We start from the raw sequence: 10953 nt of genomic DNA on the forward strand, positions 1-10953 counted from the left end.
AAAAACACAAGCCGAATTCAAGGAATGGGACTCCGCTGTTTTGGTATTGTTCACAATTCTCCCCCAGCATCCTAGCTTGAATGAAAACATAAATTGTTGTTGTGAGCAGCTCTTGTCACATTGGAGTCCACCCCCAAGTGAAAGGAGGGAGTCTGGGGGTCCCAACAGCCATTCTTATAACAGTATTAGATCATCCCAGTGCCCTCACCCAAGCCTCCACACGCGTGTGTCCTGTTGAGCATTAGGTCATTATTAGTTTGTTTAGTCCTTGTTGTGACTGTTATCCGCTTACTGCCATCTGATCGGAGGGCGCTCGTACGTCTGATTTGCTGTATTATTTTTGTATAAAGTCATAAATCAATCATAAATCATTATTTATACCTTCTGAGAAAATATTGAGTAAAAGTTTTGTTTTTCAAAGTGAACAAAGTGTTTTGCTCTCCCTGTGTGACACATACAGTACATTGAAAGGCTCAGATATTATAGTATTTGTCAGCTATTTTCAATAGGAGGTCCCACAAAAGTGTGTAACCTTGATGCTGTTAGACTAGTCTTAGACAAACTTGATTGATCCATAAGGGAAATTGTTTGGTTACAGTCGCTCAATTGCAGAAGAAAAAGACAAACACTCTTAAATAAAATGCAATGCAATATGAATAAAATACAATAAAAAACAATATTAGATAAACAAGATTTGCATATTTACAAATAGTGTGTAAAAATTTAAGTAATACAAGTAATTTACACTTTATACCACATGTGTCAAACTCATGCCCTGGAGGGCCGAGACGCTGCAGGTTTTCTCTCCAACCAGTTTCTTCAGCAGGTGATTTAATTGATGAGCTCCTTCCCTCAAACTGAAGGTGTTGATCATTAAAATCACCTGCTTTAGTGACTGGCTGGAAAGAAAACCTGCAGTGTCTCGGCCCTCCACGGCACCAGTTTGACACCCCTGCTTCATACAACGTAGGGCAGACAGTACAGTGCAATAATGTTGTGAATGATCTTTTACACACAGGTGAGGTATTGTAGAGCAGGATGGTGTGTGGAATGAATGGAGTGCTGTAGCGTTCACTGTAGGAATGGAACAGGAGGAGTCCGTTGAAGAATGAGCTCCGCTGCCCCTCTATCATCCGTTGGGTGGGTTACAAACGCCTCCAACTCAGTGCCAATAGTGCCGATAACTTGTTCGGCTTTCCGGATCAGTTTGTCCATCCGGGTTATGGACAAACTCTGGAGCTTTTAGTAAGCTCTACTGGGAACACGACGTTTTGTCTGTTTGTAGCTTTAATACTAATTAGCTGTGTTTTTCACAGTAGGCCAACTTGATACAGTAGATCCCCACTAAAAGCCACAAATAATGGACTCACCCTTGTTTGACAGGCTGATCCTCAAACTGTGCGTGACACACTTATTAAACACATTTTAAATTGTAAAATGTACAGTAGAGCCCCGCAAATGTTCAAGCAAATAGTGGAAAATACCTTTTTTCGACACTCTGATCTCCTCCCCCTTCAAAGCCTCTCCGATTTCAGATCAACATTTGCAATAAAAGTGACTGTTGTCTTTCTCAGATTACATTCACCTCCAGAAACCTCCCCATCTCTCTTTAATTGCCATTGTTATAATATTATAAATTGTTATAAATTATAAGATAAATGCATCATTCAGGCCCTGAAGTATTCTTCACACACTTCACACACATTTGAAAGAATAACATAGAATAATGATAATGTAAGATGATGCATGAACAGATGGAATCGGAGTTGGGTCTCGCCTTTAGCCTGGTTGTCAGGCTAGTGCTGCAACTGGTCCTCCGTCTGCTGTGGTGCCACCTCCACCTCCTACTAAAGCTGGTGGCGGTGGTACCGTGCCCAGGGAAAGCCTTTCTCCAAGCCGCGTCTGCATAATCCACAATACTGGTGTAATTGCAGTAACAATCATATATTAACCACTATATTATCCACCCGGCTGCAAATTTTGAGGCCGGTTGTCAAATCTAGTGCACAGGGCATCTTAGACCCATGTCACGTCGTTACGTTGTACTGTACATGCTGTATTATTATCATGTATTTGTGAATTATTACAGACTGAAATGGGTTTTCTGCGGGGAAAAAAAACACTGCCTATTTCCTGAGCAAAAAAGCACAACTGGCTGGTTTTCCCACAAATAAAATATGCAATTTTTTCAGAAGAAATCTGTGAACATAAGGGCGCAGGAACCACTGTATGCTATACTTTGTGCAACACTGAAGAGAACACAGGAAACTGATAAGCTGGAAGCGTTTAATCTTTTAATTCATTTATTTGAAATTCGACGTCAAACTGTATTTCTAAGGTCAACTGCTTGCATTTTGTAGGTTAAAAACACAAGCAAAACTGCACTAATGTTAGCTCATCCTCATAATTTGCTGTTTGTATTTTGAAAATGGTGTCAGCGTGTGTTCATTATGACGAAGAGACTGCAATGCAGATTTAGTTTAGTCTGAGGTTAACTTTATAATCAGACAACAGTTTCAAGAGTGTTACATTTCTCTGAAAGACTAATTTCTGACTTTTCAGAGTCCTTACGGGAGGAAAAGAAGATGCCTCATAATTGCGTGCACCTTTGACATGTTTGTCTCCTCAGGCCTCACCACCCCTCATTACACAAATACACATCACCTGACATGCTTCAAACCAATCAGCATTCATGTTTATATAGCTCGAAGTTGGAACATAGGCGGAAAAATTGAAATATGCTGAAAATACAGCAATAATTCACCAATATGTGCGTTATCGTGGTTCATACTGCGAGCTGTTGACCCCTTTAGAGCACATCCCAGTATGAGGCATTGCAGTAAAGATGGTTAAATGATGTAACACAACACGCGAGCTAGCCACCCGGCAGTGTCCTTCCTTGTATCCTCATGTTGACCCGCAGCCTGGCATCCTGCTGGGCCCAACCTTGTAATCCACTGATGTTGCTCAATTTGGTTTTCAATGCCCTCTTTGATTTTCACACCCAGGAAGCCTCCAGAGATCTGAGCAGGCCTCTTTTTGCTTCTTTTCTCACCCGCCCAAACAAAAAGAAACTGAAGCTACAAAAGAAGAGAGGGCTGCCCGCATCTGTTTGGGTCTGTTAGGCAAACCTGCCAACATGAAGGCTAATGCAGTTTGAATGACGACTCTCTTTGCACTATGGATTGAATAAGTTGTATTTATCTAGGTTTGTTCTCAAAATTCACTTGTTTTACTTCACTTTAATAAATAGGAACAGTATTGTTGTTTTAGTCCAGAATTTTAATTTAAATGGTTATTTTTTTATTTAAAATGTTTATTTTCTTTTTCAACAATTTTATCTACACTCATAACAGTTTTATTTACACTATACTTCTTTAATAATCTTATTTTTGTAATATTATGACTTTATTCCCATAATATTTTGACTTTATTCCCATAATATTTTCCCCAAGATAATTTTCCCAAAATTATTTTTTAGGGCTGTCAAATGATGAGAAATTTTAATCAAATTAATCCAAGTTTTCCACTTAATTAATCATGACTAATCACCATTTGCAGCTATGTGTGAAATAAGCCCACTGTATTACTGTATTTTGTGAACAAAAATGACATAACACAATTACATATACATTTGTATGTATTAGTTTCAAATGAACTAAAAATTTAACTCGAGCTAAAAGACACACATGTCTGAAAATCTATTTGCCGAACACTAGTCTCTTTAATAGCAGCACAACATTTCCATCACACTCTAACCGTGTTATCGTGAGCCATGAAGAGTTTCGTTGAAAGACACCAAATAACTTAATTAAATTCACGTTTTTAGTGTAGATGTATTTTCTGGGTTTTCGGAGCATACTTAAATGCATCAAATTGTTCTTCCAAAGTAAGAGTTAGGCAAGTGAGTGACAACAAAATCCACTTCTTGTTTTTCTTTGTCTTTCTGTTTATTTAGACCACATTATGCACTTAATTAAGACATTTTGTGATTTCGGAGTGCCCATGAATGCATCTCGCGGTCGTCTCGTGACAATGAGGAAGCGTCGTTCCGAGGAGCACTAGAAGGAGACGTTTTTTGTGAGCTGGACTGCAGTGGCGGAGCCAGAAATGTTTTTATTGCGGCGTCCAAGGTGAGACCATTACTCACGTAGGGGTGGCAATAAGTTGTTACCGGAAATGTCTAGATTTAGGGTTGCTAGGTTTGCCAGCACAGCCAATGAGTTGGAGATACAGTACATACAGTATTTGGTGCTGGAATTGCACAGCTGTTGATTTGTTTAGGTGAGAATAGTTATAAAAGAGCGTCAGACTGTGTGGGCACACTACAATATTAATTAATTAATTATGCTAACGTTTTAACGTCCATCGATCCATTTTCTATATCGCTTCTCCTCTTTAGGGTCACGGGGGCATGCTGGAGCCTATCCCAGCTGACTTCGGGCGACAGGCGGGGTACACCCTGGACTGGTCGCCAGCCAATGGCAGGGCACATATACTGTAGACAAACAACCATTCACACTCACATTCATACCTATGGACAATTTAGAGTCGCCAGTTAACCTAACCTGCATGTTTTTAGATGTGGCAGGAAACCCACGCACGCACGGGGGGAACGTATTTAATTAAATCAATTTGTTTTGACAGCACTAATTATATTGTTTTGTTTGTTCTTATAATATTACGGCTTTTTAAAAAAGATGTATTTTTTTCTTTAATATTGAATTATTTTTCCTCATAATATTATTGCATTATTATATTATTCTTGTAAAATTTTGACTTTTTTCCCTTGTTTTTTTCTTCAAGGCAAAATAGCCTTTAATCTCGTAAAATTACAGCTGTTTTTTTCCCAACTATTTCAACTTTGGTCCTTTACAGTAAATTTTCATCTCATAATTATGACTTTATTCTCGTATCATTATATCTTTTTTTGGGAAAAAAAAAACACATCTTTTTTCTATACTATATGTATACTCATTAATTAACATTATTTTTCCTTATAATATTACGATGTTATTCTTGTTAGATTCTAACTTTTTTTCTCTTAATATTTTGACTCTATTCTTGTAGAATTACTGCTGATTTTTTTCCTTTACCATTGTTTCATTTTTTTTCTTGTTAAATTATATTTTTAGAATGTGCTGTGGGCCAATAAAAAAAAATAGCCACGTGCCGCAAAAGGTCCCTGGTCCACACTTTGGACACGCCTGATATAATACTATGGAAGCACGATTAAGCATACTAGAATAACTGAAGTTGAAGGTCCAATGAGGAGAAAACTGTAGTAAACGGCAACCTAAAGTAAAGTACTGATGCTTCGTCTGACCTACCGAGGTCACGGCAAGAAGCGAGCTGCCACCACAAATGGGAATGGTGGACACCTACAAAGAGACCGAAAGTGGAAGCTGCGGGGTTGAATGCTGCCGTGTGTTTAGGCGTGTCACAAGAAAGGATGCTACATCAACTCCAGCTGAGGCCCAAAGGGGTTAATGGATAAGACTACCCAGCAGGGGTTAAGGGTCAGGAGGCCACTCTCTTCCAGGGCTAATTGGTCACTGCAACCGAGCAGAGTTTTTGGCTGAAGAAATACAACACATGCCAGGACCTGACAGCAGTCTTCCATCGTGACATCCCGCATTAAGCACTCTGTTGTGTCATGGAGATGAGTTGCGTCGCCACAGCAACACTCACTCACCTTTTTGTACCACCCACAGGGACACTTCAGTATTTCTTTTTATATTTGCTTCGATAATGAAAGTGCACGATGCAACGTGTCTTTTTATAGTTTCCTGTCATTTAAAAAAAAATTAAACAATGTGTGTGCCAAGTAGGATATATTCATATTAATGTGGGTTTATACATTTGTATTATATTTATTTATTTATAATTTTTACCTTTCAAACATTCTCCGCATACAGTGGTGTGAAAAAGTGTTTGCCCCCCTTCCTGATTTCTTATTTTTTTACCATGTTTGTCACCCTTAAATGTTTCAGATCATCAAACAAATGTAAATATTAGTCAATGACAACACAAATCAACACAAAATGCAGGTTTGAAATGAAACTTTTATTATCAAGGGAGAAAAAACCTACTAAGTACCTACGTAAAAGCCATTTATGCTGCTTTTGGGCTTAGTTCACCTGGTTTGTTTTACGGTAATTGTGGAGCGCTATAATTGATTGACCACTGGTGGCAGTGTGGAGGTGTTGCATATATAGGTGCGGATGTGATGGTGCATGGAATTAGGGTGACGACGGGAGGTCACACGCTTTTTACCGCTCACACGCACATCATGGCATCTCTTTTACACCCTCCTTTTATTCAACTAGCCATACCATGTGTCATCTTGGACATATAATTAATCCTTTTTCCTTTGTATACAATAAACACAACATTAATTCCAACGTAATTATTCGCCTGGACATTGCATTATTGGAGCGCGTTATTACCTGGATTCTAGAACTAGAATGAGATGTAACTGCTGCTACATCTGGCATTTCAGAAAAAGAACATCATAGCAACAGTAAACTATGGTGGTGGTAGTGTGATGGTCTGGGGCTGTTTTGCTGCTTCAGGATGTGGAAGACTTGCTGTGATAAATGAAAGCATGAATTCTGCTGAAGGAGAATGTCCGGCCATCTGTTGGTGACCTCAAGCTGAAAGCAACTTGGGTTCTGCAGCAGGACAATGATCCAAAACACACCAGCAAGTCCACCTCTGAATGGCTGAAGACTTTGGAGCGGCTTAATCCAAGTCCTGACCTGAATCCTATTGAGATGCTGTGGTATGACCTTAAAAAGGTGCTTCATGCTGGAAAAGCCTCCGATGTGGCTGAATGACAATAATTCTGCAAAGATGAGTGGGCCAAAATTCCTCCACAGCGCTGGAAGAGACTCATTGCAAGTTATTGCAGTTGTTGCTGCTAAGGGTGGCCCAACCAGTTATTAGATTGAGGGGGCAATCACTTTTTCCACACAGGGCCATGTAGCTTTGGATTTTTTTTCTCCCTTAATAATAAAAAGTTTGATTTAGAAACTGCACAAAGTGTTTAGTTGTGTTGTCATTGACAAATATTTACATTTGTTTGATGATCTCAAACATTCAAGTGTGACAAATGTAACCCGGCCTGCTTCGCACTGCCCGCTCCGAGGCTCGAACAGAGGACCTTCGCAACGGGAGACGAGAGCGCTGACCACACGGCCAAAAGCCCTGACTGTCGACCGCATGTTCAGCGCAGCTCTCGAGGCTGAGGGAGTGAGGTTTTACCAACGTACACATGCACAGCCTCACAGTCTGGCATCCATTACACAAACATGCAAAAGAATAACAAATCAGAAAGAGGGCAAACACTTTTTCACACCACCGGATGTAATAAACACATATTTAATTTAATTTAATATAAATATTAAATGTATAAAAAAATCAAATAATGATACAACTGTACTTCATTATATTACAAGAACTTTTTCACTTCATATGATTTGTTTTCATTATTTTTGTATTTATCATGATGTACCAGAATCGTAAAGTTTTTTCATCACGTTGGATGCCGTGGTGATTTATGGCCTGCCGAACAGGAGCGGGGTTAATGTTCACCTTTCTGGCCGGGCCTCCTCACCGTGTGGGGCTGCATGTGGACAAGGGGGGCCGACCTGGCTCTCACTGCAGGGAGGGGGCCAACTCTGATGTTGGCAGACCTGTGAATGGACTCAGTGAGAGACTGATGGTGCTTTTTACGAGCATCAATGAATGCAAACATCTTGTGATGAGCTCTGTAGTTGCAAGCCTTAATTTCCCTCATTAGTCTCTCATTAGATTACCAATGGATGTCTTACGATTGACTTTCAAAGCATCAATAGTTTGGAAAACATGGGTTAGACAACCATTTAATATGCTAAATGCATCACAGCAATAACAGAGTCATCGATAAGCACCAGCTGCTAGCAAATCTCGTGCAAGATGAAGGGCATGATGAGGGGAAAATGTGATGATAACCGTAGAACAGAAATTACTGCAATGTACAGTAACAGTACACAAGCTTCTGTCCTGGCTGCTTAGTCAACATGATTGATAAAAAAGTACTTTTTTCACATGAAGCCACTCACCTCCTGTATTTTCAGCATGGCACATAGCATCAACTTATTGCTTTTATTCTCAACTGATTTGAACATTTGTGGACAGTTGTGCTACTTAAACATTGACTGAATAAGTAATACAGTAATTTATGATGGTGACATGATGATTACTCCTATTTGCATAACAGTGATCCCTCGTTTATTGCGGTTAATTGGTTCCAGACTAGAGAGCGATCGGTTCATGTCCGCAAGGTAGGATTCAATATTAATAAACTTTTCGGGTTTAGAGCATAGCAAACATGTTTATGACTTTTAAAATACTATTTATACCATTATTAGAGCCCTCTAGACATGAAATAACACCCCTATAGTCACCTTTACACTCGTATTGCCCAGTATAGTAGGTATAATCAGAGAAACTAAGCCATACATATTAAGTCATTCATTTTTTTTAAAACGCGATGGAGTGAGGGAACGATGTTCGATGGTATTTTGGGGAAAAATGTATGTTTGTTCTTAGATATTCTCCACGCAATATTAGGTCTGTTTTTGTTGTCATGTTGTAGAGCACATGGTTTGAGTATTAGGGCCCCATTGAAAAAAATAATAATGCGAGATTTCAAGAATAAAGTCGTAAATTTACAAGAAAAAACGTAATATTACCTCTGAGGCCAAAGGTCATATAAGTCCCCCTTGCCATAGCTGTCTCAGGTAATGCCTGTTACCGCCAAGTACGAAAATAATCTGAGATTTCAAGAATTAGAAAAAACTTGTAATATTACAAGAATAAAGTCATGAATTTACGAGAAAAAAACTTGTAATTTTATGTAACAGGCATTCCCTGTGACAGCTATGAAAAGGGGGGACTTATGTGACCTTTGGCCTTGGGCCAAATAGTAAATTTAGGACTTTTTTTTTTTACAACTTTATTCTCGAAATCTGACAATATTTTTTTGTTTCAATGTGGCCCTGATACTCGTGTCGTAGGTTTGCCTGATGTACACGTCGTAGTTTGCTGTGCCTTGTTTGATAATATCCTGCTAAACTGAGCCATGTTATTCTTTTCTATTGTTATCAGTAGAATAATTTTGTGAAATGATAGTAAAATATTGTGTATTTATTGTAAAATTGGGCATTACCATCTATATTGATTCACTTAATTGTGTCGCTAGTGCGCAACGGCTATTAGCTTAGATGGCTAGTCCCTGAGGTCTGGAATATGCCTGAGTACGGCACCCTTTGAGGCCCAAAAAGTGTCTGGCAATTCAGAAAAAGGCTTTTACTTGTATGGAATGATCAAATGAGTATTGAAAAGTTTGATTACATAAGAGAAACAATCAAATGTAACAAACCCAAAGCTTCACTTCTAGCTGGTGGCATGGTGTCATGCGTACATGCGGCCTCTAAATCACCGCAGCCGAATCAAAGTGAGGCGTATGAAAGGCCGACTGATGGATAGCAGCGAAGGCCTTGTCATCGGGCGCTTTGCTCGCCTCCCATTAAGCTGTAAATCTTTCACCGCAGCCAATGACACAAAAGCCACGGAGGCTTTTTTTTCCCCTCGTTACTCCACCTTGTCAGCAGCGACAATGAAATCACCACGTGAATCACTTTGGCACCTCGCACACAATGGCCACCATATTTGGGACTGCCTGTAAAAATGTCTGACACGACATCCGCAGCTACCTTGAATTATTGCAGTTGTTGTCATATGATTTCATGATAAATGTACAGTAGAACAACAAGAAGTGGAAGGAGAGAAGATGAATTATAATATAATCACTTTATTTTACAGTTTCACATGATTATTTTCTAAATATACAGGTGCATTTCAATATGGTGCAAAAGGTATTTAATTACAGGAGTTCCAAATTTTACAATTTTCAGCCTTTTTTGACCATTTTTCACATTTTATAACTTACTGAATTTGGGTTTTTCATCAGATAATCATCAAAATTGTGAAGAAATATGTCACTGAAATATCTGTAGTGATCTGTAGTGAAGTTATAAAATATAAGAGTTAGACCTCTCGAATTGCACTACTGAAAAAAATTGCCTTTTAAAAGATAATTTAATGAATTTAGATGCTCTTGTGTAATAATTTTCATTTTAAAAAAACATAATACTTTAAAATCTGCATTAAATACATATATATTTTGAAATGTTATTAATGAAATAATAACAAATTGTGTTATATTTAAACATCTTTGAGCATCTTAAAAATGATTATTGTTGTTATTATGAAAACAATTATAATTAATATTACAGTACTAATAATGATAATGTATGGGCATAATACTTTTTTAATTAAATGTTTTATTTGTTATGGTAATTGTACGCTCTTGAGAATTTTAATTATATGTTTGAAACTTATTTGCTTTTTACATTGCATTGCTGCAAGAAAAATCCATCTGCAAACGGTTCAGGTTGGTATGTATTATTTAGCATTTCATTTCACGTAACTTTTATGTTACGAGAGGAGTTGCCTAGCACAACGCTGACATCTGCTGGTGTATGTGAGCACTCCAACAACCCATTTTTTTTTATCTTTATGACGTTCGCTATTATGAAAGTAATGCTTCGATGGCAAACTGTTTAATGTTTATGTCATATGATTTATGGCATACGTATATATATCATAAACATTATAAACACAATAGCAATAACACGGTGGGACATTCCAGAAGCTGTCGAGTTGATTCAAAGAGATAATAAACAACAGTGAAATTACACCGACCACAGAAAATTTGCTTACAATAAAACATCCTATTAAAAGAAAGTTGACCCAATATTTAAACCGGCTTTGCCTGCGAGACCGAACCCAGGGTAGTACAAACGTTAAAAACTGGTTACGTCATCTTCTGACTGCTGACTGCAG

Source organism: Dunckerocampus dactyliophorus, chromosome 12 (genome assembly GCF_027744805.1).
Source record: "Dunckerocampus dactyliophorus isolate RoL2022-P2 chromosome 12, RoL_Ddac_1.1, whole genome shotgun sequence".
Taxonomy (NCBI): domain Eukaryota; kingdom Metazoa; phylum Chordata; class Actinopteri; order Syngnathiformes; family Syngnathidae; genus Dunckerocampus; species Dunckerocampus dactyliophorus.